Source organism: Propithecus coquereli, unplaced genomic scaffold (assembly GCF_000956105.1).
Source record: "Propithecus coquereli isolate 6110/MARCELLA unplaced genomic scaffold, Pcoq_1.0 Scaffold158, whole genome shotgun sequence".
Taxonomy (NCBI): Eukaryota; Metazoa; Chordata; class Mammalia; order Primates; family Indriidae; genus Propithecus; species Propithecus coquereli.
In genome coordinates, this window is record NW_012140302.1 from 3,575,166 (window position 1) to 3,597,156 (window position 21,991).

Genomic DNA, 21,991 nt, shown 5'->3' on the forward strand with positions numbered 1-21,991 from the left:
ATCACAGCTGGGGAACACCATAACAGCTGGGGAATGCCATCACAGCTGGGGAACACCATCACAGCTGGGGACTGCCATCACAGCGGGGGACACCATCACAGCAGGGGGACACCATCACAGCTGGGGGACACCATCACAGCAGGGGGACACCATCATAGCTGGGGGACATCATCACAGCTGGGGACTGCCATCACAGCTGGGGGACACCATCACAACAGGGGACTGCCATGACAGCTGGGGGACACCATCACAGCAGGGGGACACCATCACAACAGGGCACTGCCATCACAACTAGGGGACACCATCACAGCAGGGGGACACCATCACAGCTGGGGTACACCATCACAGCAGGGGACTGCCATCACAGCTGGGGGACAGCATCACAGCAGGGGACTGCCATCACAGCTGGGGGGCACCATCACAGTAGGGGAACACCATCACAGCAGGGGACTTGCCATCACAGCTGGGGGTCACCACCACAACAGGGGACTGCCGTCACAGCAGGGGGACACCATCATAACAGGGGACTGCCATCATAGCTGGGGGACACCATCACATCTGGGGAACACATCACAGCTGGGGAACACCATCATATCTGGGGAACACATCACAGCTGGCGACTGCCATCACAGCTGGGGAACACATCACAGCTGGGGACTGCCATCACAGCTGGGGAACACCATCACAGCAGGGGAACACCATCACAGCAGGGGACTGCCATCACAGCCTGGGAGTGCCATCACAGCTGGGCACCACCATCGTGCCCAGCCCTGCTGCTCATTTTGTTCTGGGCCTCTGGGCAAGCCATTTTCCCACCCTGGAATTTCTTCATCTCTGTAAAAGCTGTGTGGGGGTCGGGGGGTTGGTGGGGAGGGGCATGTTCTCTAAAGGCACCTTTAGGTGCCAACAGTCTGGAGTTCAATCATCCTGATCACCAAGGGGAGAAGATGGAGTCGAATTGTCAGCGGCTGGTGGAGCTGTTGTGTGAAGAAGAGGTGCCACGAGAAGTACCCCTCTCAGAGGGGACTGGAGTCACCACCGCCCCAGCTGGGAATCCTGGGGGACAGAGAAGGTTGGGCGTGGCAGGTGAATTCTCTATAGTCACTCATTCACATGCTCATCCATTCATTTCTTCAATAACTAGTCATGGGCACATCCTACGTGCCAGGCACTACACTGGCACAGGGCACACAGCAAGGAAGGGGGCACAGCCCTATCTTTGAGGAACTGGCACTCCAGAGGGAGGCACCCATGCCCTGGCAGGGGAAACTCCGTCTCCGCGAAGTTGCTTAGTGACACTGGAAGGTGTGGACGTGTGTGATCCAGTGGTCTGACCATGGCTACACATTCAAATTACCGGGGAAGCTTTTAAAATAAATCTATTTACTTAGACCCACCTCCAGAAAATCCTAATGATTCTGCAATGGGACCTGGGCATCAGCATTTTTAAGGGGCAGCCCAGGTGACCCTCACGTGCAGCTAAGGACGAGACCTGCTGCTCTAAGACAGCACATCTGGACATTAATTGTGCACACCAATCACGGGGGGACCTCGGTGGATGCAGATTCTGACAGCGGGTCTGGGGTGAGGCCTGACGGTCTGGTTTCTGACCGGTTCCCGGGTGGTGCCAGTGTCGACTTTCAGCAGCGGTGCTCTGCGATCTGGCCCTCACAGTCTCTCTCTCTCTCACCTCCTCCCCTCCCCCTCCACTCTCTCTGCTCCAGCCACACTGGCCTCCTTGCTGCACCTTAAATACTCCCAGAGACTTCACATGTCCTCTCCCTGGCACATGGTTCCCCAGATGTCCACGCAGCTTACTTCCTCATGTCATTGATGTCTGTGCCCAAATGCCAGCTTATTCTTCCCCTGACCAGCCCACGTAGAATAGCACCCACTTCCTCCCACCCCTCTCGCCTTTCCCCACGGCACTGCTCGCCCCATGACACTAGATCATGTGTCTATCGTGTCTGGGTTTATTGTCCGTCTTCCTCACTGAAACATCAGCCCCATGAGAGCAGGAACTTTGTTTCGCTTCCTCTGATTACCCTAGCACATACAACGTGCCTGGCACGTGAGAGACACTCAGGAAATATTTATTGAATGGAGAAAGGGGGGAGAAAGGTGGAAAAGAGACAGTCAGAACTTTAGAATCCCAGACTTGTCAAAGCTGGGCTGACTCAGAAGATAACGTAACTCAGTATTTCTCAGTGAGTTTGCTCCTATCACTTTGGGTGGGATAATTCTTTTATCATATGCTACTTACTGTTCCATGCATTGTGAGTCATTCTGGATCCACGACCTTGCCCACTAAATGCCAGTGGCACCACAGGTTGTAGGGACCCCCGTAGGCGGGAGGTCAGCTCCCAGTTGAGAACCACTAATCTAAAGTCAATTCTTTCGTTCCATAGACGAGGGAAGCAAGGTGCAGAAAGGTGAAACCGTTTGCCCGAGGTTAGCAAGTTAATATGAGACCTGAGACCGGAGTGCAGGATTCCAAACTCCAGCTATGGTGTTTCTTTTTTGTTTCTGTTTATTTTGTTATACTATAGTTTCACCATCTTGCTCTCAGGAAAAGCCCTCCCGAAGGACCCAGAGGTCGGGGCTGGAGGAGGACGTGCTTCCCAGACAGGACTTGCTGCAGGGGCTCAGGTACTCCCCTGCCTCACCGTGAGGCTGACAACCAGCGTGTGCAGGGTAGGGGATCCCTGTTACGCTAGATAAAGCGGATAATACCTGCCTGTCCTGCTCCACGCTGGCCCCTGGAGAGGTGAGGTTCTCGGGGGCCCATGACAAAGCGCCCTGACTGAAAGTCACCTGTCAAACTTTCTCACTCTACTAAACAAGGGAAATGGATTTGAAATTGAGCACATGTCAGTACCGCTTTGGAAAATCACTTTTATTAATCAACATTGATTTTATTTTTCAAAATTACATAATGGTGCCATAAGTTCTCCTACTCAGCAAGGGTCTTGGGGCAAGTTGGAAGCAATGACTGTGGCCTGTGGCTCTTCAGGCGGGACCCAGGGGAGGGCTGGTGCCTCCTTTCTCCCGCGAGGCTCAGGAGTCCCTAGGGCCTGCACGAAGGGACTCTCTTTAGCTGTGGCCTTTTTGGCGTCTGGAGTGTCTCCATCACACGTGAGTGCCAGACAGAGGCAGATGTCTCTGAGCCTCTGGATCCTATGAGGGTCCTTCCAGGAGCCGGAAGAAGCCAGGCCAGAAAAACCTGGCCACACACTTCCTCCCAGTAGTGTGGCCCTGAGCCCCACAGTAAGTTCTCAGATGCACAGTGATGTGGTTGGGAAGGGGTCTGGGGTGGGTAAACCAGACATGGTGACTTGAAGACCTTCCTTTCTTAGATTTCACAAGACAAAGTGATGAACCAGGGATGGTTTTTCTGCCCAGAACAGGGATGTTCAGTGGCCAGCTATAAATTTTCATGAAAGGGACCCAAGCCTGCTGCTCTGTGCCTGGCGAATGGCAGGAACACAATATAAACCCTGTTGGAGTTCAAGCAACTGGATCGCAGAGCTCTGACTCCTCTCTGTGGGTCCATAGATGATTCGGGATGTGGGAGGAGGGGCAAGCGGGTTGTGTGGAGGCTTCAGACAAGGCCTCTCAACAGTCACCTCCAGCTCGTCCGTCCAACCACAATCTCCAAAAGCATCAGGGAAGCTCAGGGCTGCAGGTGAGGGGCGGAGTGGCTTCTCATCTCAGAATGACAGCATGTGATACTCTGATTTTAGAGGTCATTCATTCATCCAACAGATATATTCACTAAGTACCTACTTTGTGCAAGTCTGATGCGAGCGTACGCCCTCCTGGACGACAGGGGCATCGGCAGTGTTAGAAGGGCAAGGAGGCTTGAGAAAGTAGCAGTGAGGACCCTGAGTGGTAAAGACGAATGGAAACTGGGCTTTGGGAGCTTGGGCCTTCTCATCCCTCTCCCCTGGACAGAGTCACCTCCTTCCCTGGGCTCAGTGCCCTCACGTGAGCACCAAGGAGGTTGAACGAGGTGGTCCCCAAAGCCCCTTCCGGCTCCAACGTTTTTAAGAGTCTGTGATTCTTACGCTGCTGCAGGCAGCCCTGCCCTCCGAGCTGCACTGATGTAGCTGCTCCAGGCAGGGAGGGGTTGGCTCCTGTGCCCCTGAGAAAGGGCCGCCAGGTTGGTAGCTCTTCCTTTGGTAGCCTAAAGGTCTAGAAAACTCATCCCTTCTCATGGGAACATTCCCATCATTTAGTCAGCAAACATTTACCTACCTGCTTCTGATCCTGCTGGCACTGTCCAAGCTCTATGAGGGGCATGAAGACACGACACAGGGTCCCTGCCCTCAAGGAGCAGCTCAAGTTGAGGACACAGCCATGCACACCTGCAAGAACAGCAGGGAGTTCCAATGAGGCAGATGGACATGTACAGAAGGAGGCTATGGGCTCGGGAGGGAGCTCTCTCTGGGAAGCATCATGAATCCCCAGGGTTTTGGATGCAGAATTATTTGTTCCTGGCCTTTACCTGAAATGCATTTCTGTCTAGAACCACATTTCCGGAGCAGAGGTGCACAGAACACACATGCATGCACTCACACGCTGAGAGAGCAAGTGTTGAGCACCTACCACGTACCAGACACCGAGGATCCAGTAGTGAACCGAACGGCTCACAGTCAAATCAGGGGGGAGCCACCATCACCAGCCCCACGGAGGGACTGTCTTTGCACCATCGCTAAAGTGTTCTGTTTCCCTTAGAGGAAAAGGTGATCCTTTTCAAGAGGAAATAACATTTTCTTAAATTACTTCCTGACAACCACTGCATGTGTGACAGATGAGCAGAGTAAAACAAAACGGAGTTTAAATTTGGGCACTGGATGCTCTGCTGGGCTCTTTCTCCGGCTAAGTCACTCAAAACATCAGCCTCACAGCAAGACACTAAAATCTGCCTCAGCAAAACTGCAAATTACTACATACAGGGGGCCGTGGGGGTGGAGGGAAGCGATTCAAGCTGCAACTGTTACACCTGCTCATGCTGGGGCTCACCGTATCAAGGCAGGGTCATCAGAACAGGAGGTCTCGCCAGGAGGGGCCTCTTCATTTGTTAATTCAATCATCGAGTGTGTGGGTCTTGACCTGAAGGCCACACCGATCACTCATCGTGCAGTGAGCATTTGGTCTTTGGAAAAGTTCAGTATTCGTACCTCTTCTGGCTTCAAGAAGACGGAATGAATTCGCTGCAGAGAAGGAAGCCTTGGAGGCAGGGAGAATGGGAAAGTGGAGACCTGGAAGTCAGAACTAGCAAGTCTTGCAGGGAGAGCAAGCTGAGGGCCTCGGCTAATGCAGATAAGCTGCGTTGGGCAGTAAGGACTGAGAGGGTGGAAAGCAGATGGTTGGTGGAGGGCCCTCCATTTGAATGTGGATCTTATTCTGTGGGACATAGGGAGCCGTTGAAGGTTCCTGAGCCCAATGGGGCAAAATGAACAAAAAGCTGTTTGAGGACAATTAATTCCTCAACCATGGGCAGGAAGAAGAGCTTGGAAGCAGGCACAGAGGTTCCTGCCTCTTGCGGTAATTCTGGGGAGAGGTCTGGAGTATTGGAACAGAACTGAAGGGTGGAACCTGGGAGAGTCTGTAACTCAGGGTACAGGGTCAGGAGAGGGAGGTGGCTGGAGACAGGAGAGGGCTAAGCTCAGGAGCACAGCGGGCCCTGGTGTGCAGGCACGGAGGGAGCAGCAATCAGGCCCCAGGCCTCTCTGCCCAACTCAGCATCATGCGATCGTGTCCCTCATTAGAACACCCAAACCCGAGTGGCACGTCTGTGACTGTGTGTTTGTACACTAATTAATTTATCCCCATCAGAGCAAGGAATCCAAGTACTCAGCCATCCTCTCACCTCAGAGTTTGGGGAGTAGAGGCAGATGCACCACAGGCCAAACTCTGTGGTGTCGCAAGAAAGGAGGGTGGTGGGACCGTTTGTTATGGAGAATCATGGATGTGTCTTCAGCAGGTGCCCGGTGCAGGAAGGCTGGAAATCAGAGATATGTTTTTGAGACTGCTTTATAACAACCCATGAGAAGCTCCTTCTTTGTTTTACGCTTCCCTGAAGAAGAGCCTCCGTACCCTGCCAGCTTCCCAAACAGCAGCCTCAGCTGCAAATCAAGACCGTCTTGCACCTGCAGGGCACAGGTGGCCAGAGGTGGCTCTGGATGGGCATTAGTCTTTCTCCGCCACACCTTGGGGTCTTGGAGCCAGCAGCAGCCACCTGTCATTGTGTCAGCTTTGGCTGCGAAGGCAGAACATAGCAATCCCATTGAAGCCGGTCCCTACTCCTGACTCCTGCCCTCTGTAGCTTTCCTGCTCTCTGACTGCCACCCAGTTCAGGCGCCCCTCCCCCGTCCCTTCCTCCCCTAACTCCTAGACTACTAGACTCACTTGGCATTTAGGCTATGGCTTCCTGTTTCTTCTCTTAGGGTTTCTTTTTTCTTTTTTTAGGTTTGATTCTATTCTTAGCCTCTCCCAGTAAATTCATTCTTTGAAGGGAAGGACTGTGTCTTATATTTAGGGTGACATATAATCTTTCATCTAAACCAAGACACTTCCATGAGTGCTGCTGAAGCTGCCCATGCCTCAAGTGTTCTTACCCTCACTGTTCTTATGCCTTGGGACGTTTGCTTACTGCTCGCCTGGGGCCTTTCTCTGTTCATTGGAGCAGGTTGGAAAGGCCAGCGTTACCACGGCCAGGAGCAACGCCAGTGAGGGGTGGGGGCTGGAGGATGAACACTCAGCTCCCTCAGCTGGGACAACTGCACATGGAGTTCCCGGGGGGAGACTGAGCACCAGCCGCCCACGGCGGTAACCTGCACTGGCTCCTTCCCTTCCTGGTCTCCCTCCCTCACTCCTCCGCCTGTACCCACCCCCACGCCTTAAACAACTTGCATTCAAATCTTTGTCTCAGGGACAATTCTGGGCCAAAAGGGAGGTCTGGTGACCCTACAAGGGTCTCTTGGTCTGGCACTGCCTAGCTTGGTGCCGGCCAGAGCACTCATTCGCATTCTGCAAAACGAATGTATGAATGGATTAAAAAATGCTCGGCTGGGACATAAAAACTGATTTCTCATGGCACAGAAAGGAATTACGTGTTTCCTTTGTCCATTCTGACTCTCGCTCTCCCAGATAGCTATTTTATAATTTCTCTCCTACAACCTCTGACACCTGCGTCACCATCGGCGCTCTCAGCCGATAACCTCACTTCCGGTTTCTCTGTGAGCACAGACACTGCCGGAAGAGAACTCCCTCGGGCTCCCACCCTTCCACCGCCCACCTGTGTCTGTGTGGAGCCACTCTACCTGGCCTGCTGCCCTGCTGCGGGAGCCACCCACCCGTCCCCCACATCCCGGCACCTGCTGCTCCCTGTGCCCCTCACCGCCCCCGGGCTTCGCTCGTTTGTTGCCTCTTGGGGAGGCCGTCCCCAGTTCAGTGCACACACTCCCACTCCTCATGCCCTGTCCTCTGTCTAATGTTTCTCCATAGCTCTCCTAACGCCTGACATCCCAGACACAGGGCTCATCTGTAGTGTCTGCCTCCCCTAACGTGTAGACACATGGGCAGGAGTCTTAGTTTTATTTTTATTGCGTTAAAAAAAAATTCATGGGAAAGAAGAAAGGCAAGAAGGCTGGCAGTTGTTTGAAGTGAGAGGAATTAACAAAATTGAGAATGTAAGACAAGAAATGGACCTTAGAGATTAATTGAATCCAACTCTCTCATTTTATAGATGAGGAAATGGAAGCCCAGAGGCTCTCTGACAGCTGGGTGAAGAGCTGAGATTGGAACCCTCAGTCTCGGATCCCCAGGTTGGGGTTCATTCCACAGCTCCTCACTGCAGGCCTGGAGTCCTAAATCTCTAGTTCTGCCATGCTTGGGGGACTAGCTACACTCAGTGCTGCCACGTGTCACTCACTGTTTATGTTCTCCAGTGTGGCATTAGCACCCCAATAGAACTGGAGCCCTCAAGATCATGAATTGGGGCTTCCTCCCTTGAAATTCCCAGTGCTTGACCCAGTGCTTAACGTGGTGGGAGCTGGGAGCCCTGGGTGGACCCCCTGCCCTCCTCTAAGCCCATGACTGTGATAACAGCCACCATTTACTCAGCACCCTCTAAGTGCCAGGGGCTTAAGATACCTTAACTCATCAATCTTCAAAACTGCCCTGGAAGGTAGAAAACTGCTGTTTCCCCCACTTTGTGCATGAGGACATTGGGGCTCAGAGAACTGAGCAACCTGCCCCAAGGTTGATCACCAGCCAGTAAGTGCCCAGGCAGGATTCGTTCCTACTACATTAGGAGAGGGAGCCACGGGGTGGGGAGTGGAGGAGAGATGTCAGGTTAGAGAGCATACATTGGCCACCTGCTTATTCCCTGAGGCCTGGAAGTCCTCCAGGAAGCAACAAAGCTGTTCTTTGAACAGGGCAAGCTCAAGAGGTCAAGAACTGAGATAGATTCTCCCCTGAGAGAGAGTTTTGACCAGAGTAGAGGAGGCACAGACGGTACTAGATACTGAAACAAGGCAGGGGGCCCAGCGGGGCAAAGGCTTCGGGCATGGGAGAGCAAGAGCACCAGACACAAATGCTGCCCAGCTCACAACAGAGCCAATGGCACAGGACAAGGAGTCAACAAGTACTGATGGATTGGTTGATTGATCACCCCTGACATATCGTGCAGCTGAGCCCCAGAAACAAGGCCCAAGGTGCCCACTGTCTTCTTGATTTGGACTTTTAGTGATTACAATTTTCAAGCTGGAACCAAATATCGACCCACATTGAGCTGGAGCACTTCGCTTGCAAGCAACTAGCACAGCCTTTAGGGTTTGACTTGGTAGCCGTGAATAAGCTTAGATAAACTTTGCTGGCTGTGAATCTCAAAATGCCTCCACTGGAGGTGTTGATTGATACACCGAGATTCCGGAGGGAGCTGCCTCTTCTGGCCAAGATCAATCAACAACTTTACAAGTGAGTCTGTGGAGGGAGGGCTGGCCCGACTTGGTGGCTGCCAGGCCTGAGTGAGACCTGTCCTGTGAGAACCACGCTCCCACCACACGGAGGATGAGAGGAGCAGGTGATGGACAAGATCTAGTCCAAACCCCGGCTTTGCAGAAGGGAAACTGAGCCTCAGGGGTCAGACAATTGCCCAGGGAAATGGATCTGGTTAGAGGCCGCGGTGGAACCAGAAACCCCTCCGTGCTTTCGGGAACATCGCTGGGCCTGGCTCCATTGACATTTTTGGGCAAAATGAATGTGTGTGTGATTAGATTCCAAAAAGCTCAGCACCGAGGACATGGTCTGGACATGCTATGTCTTTATGAAAGGTGGGACCCAGTGGGCAAAGGCTCTAGCAAGAAGAACACCTAAAAAAGCTTTCCATTTTTCTTTAACTAGAAGAACTTAAAAGGAGAACACGTGCCAAGTCTCATGACACTGCAGCTCCCGGGACTTGTACAGGGAAGAAAGCGGCTCGTACCACCATTTTGCAACAAGAGAACTGCACTACTGCCTGGAAGAAAGGGAACAGATAACAAGGGGAGAGAAAAAAATGTTTCTTAAAGTGTGATATTGGGGCGTTCCTCCCCCTGAGCTGCTGCCTTAGTTCAGGTCTTTAGCACTCCTCTCTCAATCTTCTCTTAAAACAATTTTAAGAATATTTTAAAATATAATCAAATGCAGAGAAAAACATAGCATGTGCCTACCACCACAACTTAACAAATGTTTCCATCCTGTCATATATACCTCTCTCCTTCTCTCCCTATTTACATATGTGAACCTTTACAGATGCAGGTGGAGCCCCTGCTCACCTGCCACCCCCTTCCCATCCCCCCACAGTTGCCACTACCCTGAAATGGCCTTGTAGCACTCCCAGCCACGCTACGGAGTTGGTGTCATACTGAGCTTACCTTCTGCAACTTGTTTTTTCATTCAACATTATGTTATCAAGCTGTAGGCATGTCGACACAGGTATATCTAGTTTATTCTTTTAATCAATTTTAATTTCATGCCCCCATCGAAGGCCCCCTAAGGCTGTCGTAACAAGGTACCACAGACTGGGTGACTAAAACAACGGAAATCTATTTCCTCACAGTTCTGGAGGCCAGAAGTCCAAGAACTTCTAGCCTTCTTCGTGTGTTTTCACGTGGTCCCCCCACCCCGTGCCTGTCTGTGGCTTAATCCCTTCTTCTTACAAGGACACCAGATACATTGGATTAGGGCCCACCCTAGTGACCTCATTTTAACTTTACCACCTCTTTAAACACCCTATCTCCCAATGCAGTCACATTCTGAGCTTCTGGGGTTAGGACTTCAACATACAGATTTTGGGGGGACATAATTCACCCCATAACAGTTCTCTCCCTCTCCCTGCCCCACATGCAATACTGTGATGAACATCTTCATACATACCACTGTGAACACAGGGGACAGACGCTGGGACTTGGAACCCGGATACAGTGGTGTGCATACCCAACTTTATTAGATGCTGACGAGTTGTTTTCCAAAGCAGGACTATAATTCACACACTTACTATCAGTGTGTGACTATTTCGTGAATGCTCGGTATTGTTAGACTTCACATTTTTCCAGTCTGATGGCCGTGAAATGACAGCACGTTGTGGTCTTCATTTTAATTTCCCTGATTGCTAATGAGGTCTTCACCTTTATACGTATTTAGGGATATTCATATTTTACGTTCTACCAAGTGCCTGCCTTTTCCCTATTGCTCTGCAAGAAACTTCTATATGTTCTAGCTGTCACTCCTCGTTAACTGTGGCAACCCTTCTCCGGGCTCCTTGCTTCCAACGTCTTCCCTTGACAATTTCTCTTCTTCAAGGATCTCTACCCTCTTCTCAGAGACCACAGGATAAAACTCAGACTCAATGTGAGTCTAGCAGTCTGTCTGCTGACAGTCCGGCTGTCATCCCCGTACCACTCCCCCCCTAGATTCTAGCCACCCAGGACCAGCAACGGTTCCTGGGACAACATCGTGTTTATGCTTCTGGGCTTTTGCACGCAGCTCCTGCTTCCTGGAAGGCCTATTTCTCCTTTGCTGACTGCAGAAGTCAGACACGTCCTTCCAAATCCAGCTGCGACGTCAGCCCTCAGTCCCTGCACAGAGACGACAGTTCTTACCATTCCGTGGCACCTACTGCTAGGGTTAGTTGTTTCACTCTCTTTCCTGGGCCAAAATGTGAGCCTCCCCAAGAGCAAGCATTCCCCTCCCCCCATTCATCTTCATGTTCTCAATATTGGTAACATGGTAAGTGCTCAGTGTGCTGAATTTTATTTTTTTTAAATCCTGAGATGTTATTTAAAATATTACAATGGTTAATGAGTAAGCAGTGGTAATAGAATTGTTTAGCTCATTGTTCCTTTCTGAAATCCACTTATTATTCCTAAGATCATGAACCTGGGTTCACAAAACAAACTCCGCAGGGTATACGGTGAGAAGGATGTAACTTGGCAGTGCACAAGGCCAAGGAGGGGGAGATTAGGAGAAAGCTCATTATGAGGAAACATCAGAAAGTGGTCGCTAAAGCAATGCTAGGATATAATAACGGAAGAGTAGTGTCTGGAGTGAGACAATAGCTCTATTCTCTCCTTGGATCACTACTGGAGTGTCGTCGTGTTCTGAGCATTGTGCTTTAAGAGGGAGGGACACAGACCAACCTGAGTACCTTCAGGAGGGAGGGCAACTGGGAGAGTAAGGCATTAGATTCCACATCACCCAAGGAATGGCTTAAAGACATTTCTAGGGCTGTTCATCCTGGAGGCCTGAAGAAATAGAGGAGGTATAAAATGGTCTTCAAATACTGTGTGCAAGGGGTTGTCTTTTGGAATAAACAATAGGATTTTCCTTTATCATTCCTGGTACAGCCAGGACGGATGGAAGGGATTTATAAAGGGAGAGACTTCTGCCTCATAGAGTGAGAAATTTTAAGCACCCATAGCATTAGAGGATGATTTAGCTGCTTTAAAGAGTGAGGACCTGTCCATCAGGGAAGTATCTACGTAGTGGCTCGATGACCAGTTGGCAAGGGATGATGTCCAACGGGTTCTGGGATCAAATGGAGATTGAATTTGGGTAGATGACATTTACGGTCTTTTTCAAAGTTGAACTTTCACAAGTTTATAACTTTGAATCTGATGGGTCTGAGAATCAAAGTCTAAAAGCATCTTTGAGCCTTGTGAAATGAAATTTACTCTTTGCCGGGCAGGATGCCTGGCTGATGGTCTCTCACTGCCAGCCTTGAGCCCTGACACCATCTTGAGCAACTCCATATTTATACACGTGTCCCAGCACCCACGCTGTGCTTCCTGCCTCCAGTGACCTTTCCATCACTCTCTTGGTTCTTCATTCTCTTGGTTTACCTACTCGTGGCCAGACACTAGACCACTGGTTCTCAAACTTCAACAAACACTAAAAAAGTCTGGTGTGCTTGTTAAAAACACAGATTCCTGGGCTCTATGGCTGGAGCACGTCATCTAGACTTGCCCCATGCAGCGTACTGCAGCCTGTGCGTCCAGTACCTAGTCTGGGGACTGGCATGTGAGTAAATCAGAGCTGACAAGCTGTCATGAGACACTTTAGGGCAAATGGAAGTGCTCCTTTCTATTGACTGAGACACCGTCAGAGCTGAAGCTGCCACCAGGAGGAGACTAGAAGCAAAGTGAGCAAGATCAAAATGTAGGAAGATGGAGCTGAGAGATTAGGAAACTCTTGCTCTAATAATACAGCTTGAGCTCTGAATCCAAAAATACTTGAAGCCAGACTATTCCTGGGCTTTGCAGTTATCTGAACTAATTAATTCTGTCTTTTGCTTAAGCCAATTTGAATTGGGTTTTCTGTCACCTGAAAGCTCCTAAGTGATACAGACCTAAGCACCATTCTTTGTCTACAGATTCGATTGGGTTGGGCTGGTAGAAGAAGTGTGCGTAGTTCATACAACATGTGCCTCTGCAAAGGAGCGTGGCTGCCGTGCCAGCCCTAGTGAATCCGCATCTGTGTATCACCGATGGGAGGGCCAGCAGGCACCGAGCATTCTGCCAGATGCCACAAGTGATAGACAGAAATAGAGGACTTGGTCCTTCCCTCAGAAGAATTTATACTACACTAGATGGAAGACAAAATTAGCAAGACAAGATAACATGAGACAGGTGTCAAGTGACCAGTGAGGGGGGTAGGGATTTGGAGGAGTCATTGTGTACTGGGTGTGTCAAGGAAAGCTTCATGGACAAGAGGACTTGAACAGGGCCTTGAAGAGTATGAGCCAAAGAAGGGAAAGAGGCTTTATGAACCCCCTCTCCAAGCGCCTTATGTAAGTTATGAGCGGTATATGGACCACACAATGAAAATAAAGAGTTAAATAAATTTCCGTGTAATGATACCACATATCATGCTTTGGATGATATAATTATACGGACAGATGTGTCTGAGCAGAAAGATGAAAAAACCTAAGTGCCTAGGAAGTAGAGACCTTTGGGGTGACTAATATACTAACCCTATATGGTTACCGTGGCATAAAATGTTTAATTGGCTAAATTACATGCTTTGGAAGTTGTCAGGTCATATGTGTTTCTGTGGCTCTGAAGGTTAATTGCTCTGCTAATTCTCCAACAGGGCTTGCCTCCTCTAACGCTGATGGTAGAGTTAATTTTCACAGCTTTTCTCTTACTCTCCTAGGAAGACTAGGGTAGAGTTAACCCTGAACCATGCTCTGTGCTCACTCCTGTTTTTAGAAGGAGGTTTACAAAGATCCTAGCCATGGGCCTGCTCCCCTGCCTCCTGAACCCAGAAGGCCTCCACTTCCTGCCACCACTGAGAAGCCTAGGGCAGTATCTAAAACTGGTCTTTTGCAGCTTTTCGCACAGTGACCTGGAATCCTGATGCTGACTGGTTTGGTCCTCATTCCACAGGTGACACTTGCAGACCCTTGCTTTGCTTGCGTCTGTTCTGCCTCTACAACTAATTCATAAGATTCTTGGAGAAAAAGCTACATTTTTTGTCACACTAATGTCCGCTACCCTCTCCCACGCACCCAGTGCTGTGTACACAGTAGACACTCAATACGAAGTTTGCTAGATATGTGAATATGTCAGTTTAATCCTGCCATCAGAGTTTGGAAATTCTTCTTACTCCTAGCTGACAAGAATTACACGTGGAGTCTGTGACATGGTGAACCAAGTCTTTCCCCTTCCCCTGTGTCCCCTGCCTCTCTCCAGGAGGGCTCCTAGAAGCCCCCACTCCCCTGGGATCTGTCTGCCAGGCCCGTGTTTCCTTCACGCCTGCTCCTTCAGTGTGCACCAGCGAGTCCCTTCCCCTGGGCCATCGTCACGCTCTTCAGAGTGGAGTTCCTGAAAGACTAACAAGGCATTTTGCTCTTACGGCCTATGTCACCAGGCTAAAAGATGCCACCCCCACCAGGCGAGGCTAGGCAGGGGCACAGGGGACACACATTCACATCCTTTCTCAAAAAATAAGTGCAAATCCATTAACAGGGTGTTTTATGAAGGGTTTATTGTGACTCCCTGTAGTAAATGGCTACCCCTGCAACAGCCTATCTCTGATGCACGAATTTCATCTTTTAAGAGTAAAGCATTGTTTCCTGTTAAAGACTCTTCTCATACATTGCAATAAACTATTGTCATGTACTATGATCTTAGTGTGAATGAGTTTGTGCGGGCTTTCCAGTGTGCAGATAATGACAAGAAGGAGGACAAGGAGGGTGGGGGGAGGTGTGGGCGGGGGGAGTGGGAAGGAGCACCCTGGTGTCAGCCCTGAGTCTGGAGTGAGGGGAGTAACTTAGCTGTGGGACCTGGATCCTCCAGCCTCATTCATGCTTTCCTTCACTCACTCAACACACATTTGCCAAGTAGGTACTATTTAGGGTGGATCATTGTCAGCCAAACTGTGGCACTCTTTAGGGTGAAAGAGGGCGCTATGAATATCTACGCTGGACGACAGGCCAACCTGAATGTACGGTCACCCCCGTAACATCTGCAAGACTTCGTGCGGTGTGGTGATAAATACTCCGCTATCCTCCAGACACCTGCAAATGAGCTGCAGAAGAAGGACGCAGTGCTGACAACAAAAGCAAACACTTAGAGAAAACTTCTTTGTGCACCAGGCACTGTGCTAAAGGCCTTTTGTAGCTCATGTGATCCTTCCTATAGTTACTGATGATAACATAAGTGATATAACAGTACAAGATTACAAATGCTATATATTTTTATATATTAACAATTGATATAATAATATTTAACTAATAGCCCCACAACACGGGTGGCTGGCAGGAGTGGAGCCGGAACCCCAGGGCAGGCTGGCTGGCTCCAGAGCCACGCTACCAGGTGCAGGAGAAGAAGAAGAGAGCAGGGCCGAGGGCGTGCCAGAGAGGGAGGCAGACTTCTGGCTCGGTAAACCAGGGGGAGTTTCCTGGCAAAGTGGGCATTTAGTCTGCTCTGTGAAGGGGATGAAGGAGAAGAGCATTGTGGTGGGAAAATGGTGGGACAAGAGGCAAACAAGCGGGATAAACATGGAATGCTCGGAAACAGAGGAGTGGGTTTGGCCAGAGCACTTTGGGATTAACAATAGTGAACGATTCTCAAGGGCTTCCTAGAGATTGTGCTATGTGATCATCAACTTTGTGAGGTTGCAGCTAGTTTTGCTCCCCTTTTACAGATGGGGAGCCTGGCGCTTGGCGAGGTTAACCCATTGGCCGCAGGTCAGTCGCCGTTAGGAGGCAGCGCCGGGCAGTCCACCGAGGCAGACTGTCTCCAGAGGGCACACTTTGACCTACTGCACCTTCCTGTCCAGCGGGTGACACGGGACGCGGGAAAGGGAGGCTCCAAGAGGTCGGGAAGAGTGCGGACGCAGGGTAAGGAGGTAGGGGAGGAAAGGGCAAAGGGCTGTTGACACTCCAGACCAGGGGAGCAAGGGGAACTCGTTTTCAGGGGGCTGCACTGTTTTCTAACTTGTTAGAGGAAGAAGTATTGATGGTGGGTGTCCTGCTTCCAAATCTCACTTGTGAACTCCAGCGGTTTCCCATGAAGCTTACTGTAGGGCTTTAATTTTCCCTTTATGTAAACAAATACATTCTCTAAGCAAGGGATTCAAGGATATTAGCATATTCAGTAACTTAGTTGGCTCCGTCAAGAGGGGCAAAAGTGAGATGAATGTGTATCATTACGGTCTTTAGAGTGGCCAGGAACTGTTGTCACCCACTTCTGTTGCAGGTCCTGGTTTCCTCAAAGTCCCCTGCAGAGAAGCTAGAAAAGGCAAAGGGAAAATGTCCTTGATGTCGCGTGGGAAGGACTTCCTTCTTCATGCTGCAGTTCTTCCATGATGTCTCCCCAGCCCAAGGGAGGTTGTGGGCCAGTCCTCAAAAGAGCCAGCAATGAGCAGGCTCACTGTCAGGACCCTCCGACGGGAGTGAGTTCCTAGCTCAGCAAACACCTGCTCCCCGTGAGGTCGGTACTGCTACCCAAAACCTGGCTGTCTCTTCTCCCCATCCCTGGACGGCTGGCGAATGCTGGTTTGACATTTGCTGTCCTTTTGTTCGGCACCACGCCTGTTGAGATGGGGTAATGCTTATCTGGCATCATTATCCAGACAGGGTTCTCAGAAGGGTTGGCAGTATCTCAGACCTAACAGCATGTGCTTATAAGCTATTACACCTTTTCTATAGAAATCAACACTTCGATTACAAATACAGCCCATTCACTAACATTCGTGTCTAGCTGTGAACAAGAATTAGAGATACACAAATTCTAAGTGCAATGGATAGTTTTCCACCTTTCTAAATACTATCAATGACCATTCAATTTTATTCTGGTTTTCTATTTGGCTTTAAAGAGAAATCTTAGCCTCTCATTTATTTATTTCACAAATAGTAAATGTCTCCTGTGTCAGGACTAGCATGGTGGTGGGGATTGACGGTGAAAAGGTAGAAGCCACCTCTGCAATCACGGAAGCTCGCAGGCTGGGGGGTGGGAGGAGGCATAAAGTAGACAGCCACAAAAGCAACTAATTAAAATTGTCATAACGTCCACGAGGAGAAGCTTGATGCTTATGGCACCCACCCCTTCCAGCTCACATACATGGCCTGAGTAAACATGTCTGCCTAAGTTTTTTCTCCATAAAACTTCATATTTTATGCCATTGTATCTGGAAAGCCATTTCTCGTGCTATTATAACTCTCAGAAGTTGCAGCAAATCTTTTCACTGGGTTGACTTATTTGCCCCAAATGTATGATAAATTCCAGCCTGATTCCTGGAGTATTTCAAGAGATGTTTTGTGATGAACCCAGAGAGACCAAGCTAGAGAACCCTCTTTTCCCAACCTGCTGCTTAAGCAGCTGTGAATGGCAGAAGTGGCCCACCAGCAGCTGCTGAAACCACCCCTCCCAGGGGTTGTCGCTGTGGTGAACTCAGTGAGGGAAGGCTATTTTGTCTGTGTATCTTCCCTATAAATTGAACCTAATTAGGGAGAGAGAAGGATTATCTCCCCTGCACCATTAAAAGCATGACACACGAGTTAATGTATGGCATTTCTCACCTTGCCCAGGAACTTGAGCTTCACAAGTCCCAGGTTGTGGCTGCATTGCCACCCTCCCATCCCAGGTTCTGAGCCAACCCAAGACAAGGCAAGGGCAGGTCTTAGCTAGAATCTGGCTACTTCTACATTTTGTAATATTCCACCCCTGAGCCAGGGTCTTGCTGATTTCCAGTGATATGGACTCTAAATTGAGACACAACAAAAAATAGAGGAGCAAGTCACTCATTTGCCACCACTTTGCACTGGGGACATGGAATGTTAGAATAACGGCTTACGCTTATTAGCTGCCACTGCCCTCTTTTGTAGACACGGAGGGGTATGAAGGAGTGATCTTGAGCCTCACTTACCCACCCTGAGTCTGACAGATGGATGAGGTTACGGCAGCCTGGCCCAGCAAATCGGAGGTGGCTTCTAGGGACCCTCTTCCCCTTCCTGCACCATGAGGGTGAATGGTCCAAGTACTAGTTGATCAGAATTCTCTGAGTTCCTACCCTACACGGGGTGCTCAGGGTGCGGGGATGAAAAGAGCCCATCCCTGCCCTCAAGGTGCTCACAGTGTGGCAAAGACCACGCCTGATGTGTTCACCGACTGTCTAGAGCTTGGCGATGAGGTTGGGGAGGGCAGAGTGAGGCTCCCTTATCAGAATTTCTGCAAGTGAAGACTGAGGAAACTGTGGGATGAGGACCGTGCAGAACACAGTGAGGGACTGGCAAGTTGGTCACCTGGCACTGCAGCTAGTGAGGACAGGTGCCATGAGGCAGCTTCCTGCAGATGGGGAGCACCCAGGTGGGAGATAACCAGGTGCAGGTGACACTGCTTCTGGGTGACGTGTGGCCAGGACTGCACCAGAGTGGAGGGGTGTCAGGGACCCAGACGAGCAGCTGTGGTTCCGAGGGAGCCCTGGCCTACAGGAGGCTGGGTGGACCCTGGAAGGAGCTCTCAGTTGGAAGCCTGGTACCTGGTGATGCTGGGTGACACATGTGCCACGGTGCGACACAGTGACTTGGTAGTCCTGGGATGCCCAGACTTCCCCACGTTGCACAGAGTCTGAGGATGGTTGCAGTGCAGGCCGAGGCTGCTGCTGACATTCTAGCCCGGCCAGATTGGGCTAGGAACTGGGGCAGACCTGGATATTGTATGCATGTTTTGAGGGGCATCTATGAATCCGGTTTCAGGGATCTGTGGGAGACACTGGCAGAGGAAATGAGCCTTAGTCACGGGCTTTCTAGCTTTGTGGGATCTTCCCCAGGCAGCGCCAGTGCTCAATGGCTCCTGTGTCCCCACCCCTGCAGGGAGCCCCCAGGCTCTGTGTGCCAGCCCAATGCCACTCTGCCTCCCTCCTTCCCCATCACTGCTGCCTGCTGTCACAGTAGCTCTACCCTGAAGCCACCAGGTGCTCTCTAGCATGGGCAATCTCTCACCCCTGATTGGCACCCCTGCCCTCTCCCGGCGGCCTCTCCCTGCTCACCTGTCTGGTGTGAGGAGCGTCAGGCACAGGGGAACGTACCCCTCGCATTTCTCCCTTGTTTCCACAGTGAGGTCAGAGGCTGTTGCTGAACTAGAAGCCAGCATGGGGTGCTCAGCCTCACCTGTGCTGGGCCCAGGGCTGCAGGCTCCAGGAGCACGGGCAGAGGGCCCTGAGGAGGGGGCTGTTTGATTCCCTGGATGCTTTGGACAAGGCCGGGCCCCCTGTGTGGGGTTTGCGAGGGGTCTGTGGTCTCTCCCTTGTGCGAGTGCTCCTCCTAAGCCAGACTCTGTTCTGGCGCCTGCAGGTCACCTGTTATTACAGCAGAAGGCTTCAGGTCCTAGCAAGACGTTCAAGGCAGTTTGTGGCTCCAAGTTATCTCCACCCCAGCGTGAGGCGCGCTCCGGGAATAACACCAACATTAAAGATGTATCACTCTGGATTAAGTTTAGGCATTATCAGTCTTTAAGTGTTCACGGTTCAATACACGGAGCTAATTTTCTATTATTATCTTCTCCAAAGGAAATGGTTTATCAGCTTCTCAGTTCTTTTCCATCTCAGGAACGGGAAATGAAGGAGAAAGTTCTAAGAGGAGACTACGGCGGAGTCTCAGGGCCCCAGAACTGGCAGGGAGCCTGAAGGTCAGGTTTGCACTCGTCCGTTTGCGCTTGGCCCCCTGGTTGGGTGACTGTTCCAACCCCTCCTGGAATAAATCCGGTGACAGTGGACTCAGTGCCAATCCACTGAAGCCACCCGTCCCCCATGTGCGCACTTGGGTGGACACGTCCGCCTTATGCTGAGCTGGTGTCTTTTTCCCTATAGCTTCCCCACATGGCATAACATGCCCCTTTGGGACCACACAGACTCTTGCCCTTCACTTGCACCACACAACAAATTTCTACCAAATGCCTGTCATGTGCTGGGCACAGTGTGGGGTTTTAGAGAGCAACAAGGCTCAGGCCTGGCACCAGCAGCAAAACGGATCCCCGATATCCGAGGAGGGCAGTCCCTCCCCGTGTCCTCTTCTCTGATGGGACTAACCTGGGCCTTTCGGAGTCTTTGCTGGACATTTTTTGGAGTTCCTTCAAAGAGGGACTCATCGTGGCTGTTCTTTTAAGACACCCCCCCACTTAGAAGTTCCCCCTTCCTCTCTCTGCCCTCGGGGCACCCAGAACTGAAAGGGAACGTCCAAGAGGCCCCACCCAGCACAGAGCAGTGGGCTCCTTGCTCCCTCATGCTGGACGCTCTGCTGCTGTCCACCCAGTAAAGGCTGTAGGAATTTCACAGGCTGCCACAAAATCCTCACCTCAGTTTCCTCATCTGTAAAATGGAAATAATCAGCCCTACTTCAGAGTGATGCATGAAGATGAAACGAGTCAACACATGTACAGTAGGTAGTGCCTGGCACATAATAAATAGCGAGCGTCAGCATTCTTCTTATTGTTGCTGTTATTGTCATCACCATCCTCCTAGCCATGCCTCTGAAGCTGACGGAAAATGAAGCCCTTATGCTTTCCCTTGGTGTTCACACTGTTCTTCTCGGTCTTGTCCTGGGAGGAAGCGGAGTGTTCGCGTCTGACCCTAAGGAATTTATCTGATTAGAGCTGGCTCCTGTTTGGTCTGTTGAGATAGCAGAAACAGTCTCCCATTACTGAGCACTGCATCTGTGTTACGCATCGTCACCTCGAATCCTTACAACAGCCCTGGGAGGTAGGTGCTATTACCTCCCTTTTACAGACTAAGCAGCTGGGGCTTCAAGAGATATAAGTGGTCCAAGGCCACACAGCTGGTAAATGCCAGAGCCAGGACGCAAATCCAGATCTGCATGTTTCTGCTCTGTTTACTGCTCCTGGATGTCCGAGTCAATTCCTGTCACCAGCACAGGTCCCTTCCGGCCAGCTGCAAGTCACCCACAAATGGTGGGTTCAGAAGGCCTCCTGTGCCCTTGTCCAGGCCACTGCTGAGAGTCATGAAGCCCCCAGAGCTCCAGGTACAACCGGAACCCTGCAAGGACACGCCTGAGCAGGCCGCGACTAGCGACCTGGGAGGATGGGAGTCGCCGCATGCACGGAACCCACCGCGGAGCTGAGACAGGAACGCAGGACTTCAGAGTCTGAAGCCAGACTGCCTGGGGGCAGGACCACCACCCTCTAGCTGTGTGACCTCTGGGCTGCAGTTTCTTTAGCTGTACAATAGGGAATCAAATAATAGTACTATTATATTGGCTGGTTGTAAGGATTAAATGAGATACATTTTATAAAATTTTTAGTGCGGAGCTCAATCAATACTAGCCATTGTTATTACGATGACTATTATTAGTTCCCAAGCATGGTCGGTGACTGTTTCTTGACCAAAGGCAGAGCTAAGGGACACGCCGGCAGCCCGAGGGAGCGTGGGACTGGGAGCAGAGCCCCCTGTCCCCGCCGCCCCCGGCTGCCATTGCCCCGCCCGGGCCTGCTCCCACCCGGACGCCGCGCTCCGGGCATGCGCACCTGAGAACCGCCACATGCGTTGCCAAGAAACCACCTTCCCCATCTATTTTAAAACCGTGATAAGCTTTCTGTTTAATGTTTTAAAAGGTTATGATCTAAAGAGGGACATGGTAAAGTAAATTACGGCACACCGACCTGATGGGATATTAAGAAAGCCATTAACGTGATAATTATAGAGACTATGCAGCGACATGGTAAATTCTTATGGATTAATATGAAACGGAAAAACAGAATCGTGATAATTGGATTACGTGATAATCACCACTAGTCGAAACCATACACCCAAGAACACACACAGGGAAATAGCATTCCTGTAGCTTCTTTTATTGTCGCTCCATGGTTTTTATAATAAATACATATAAGACAGTTGGTACCATTGAAATCATGATTTTAGAAATCAAAAAAAAGCAGAAGGCTCTGTCATCCAGGTGGCCTATAAAAGCGGATGTTGTGTTTTAAAG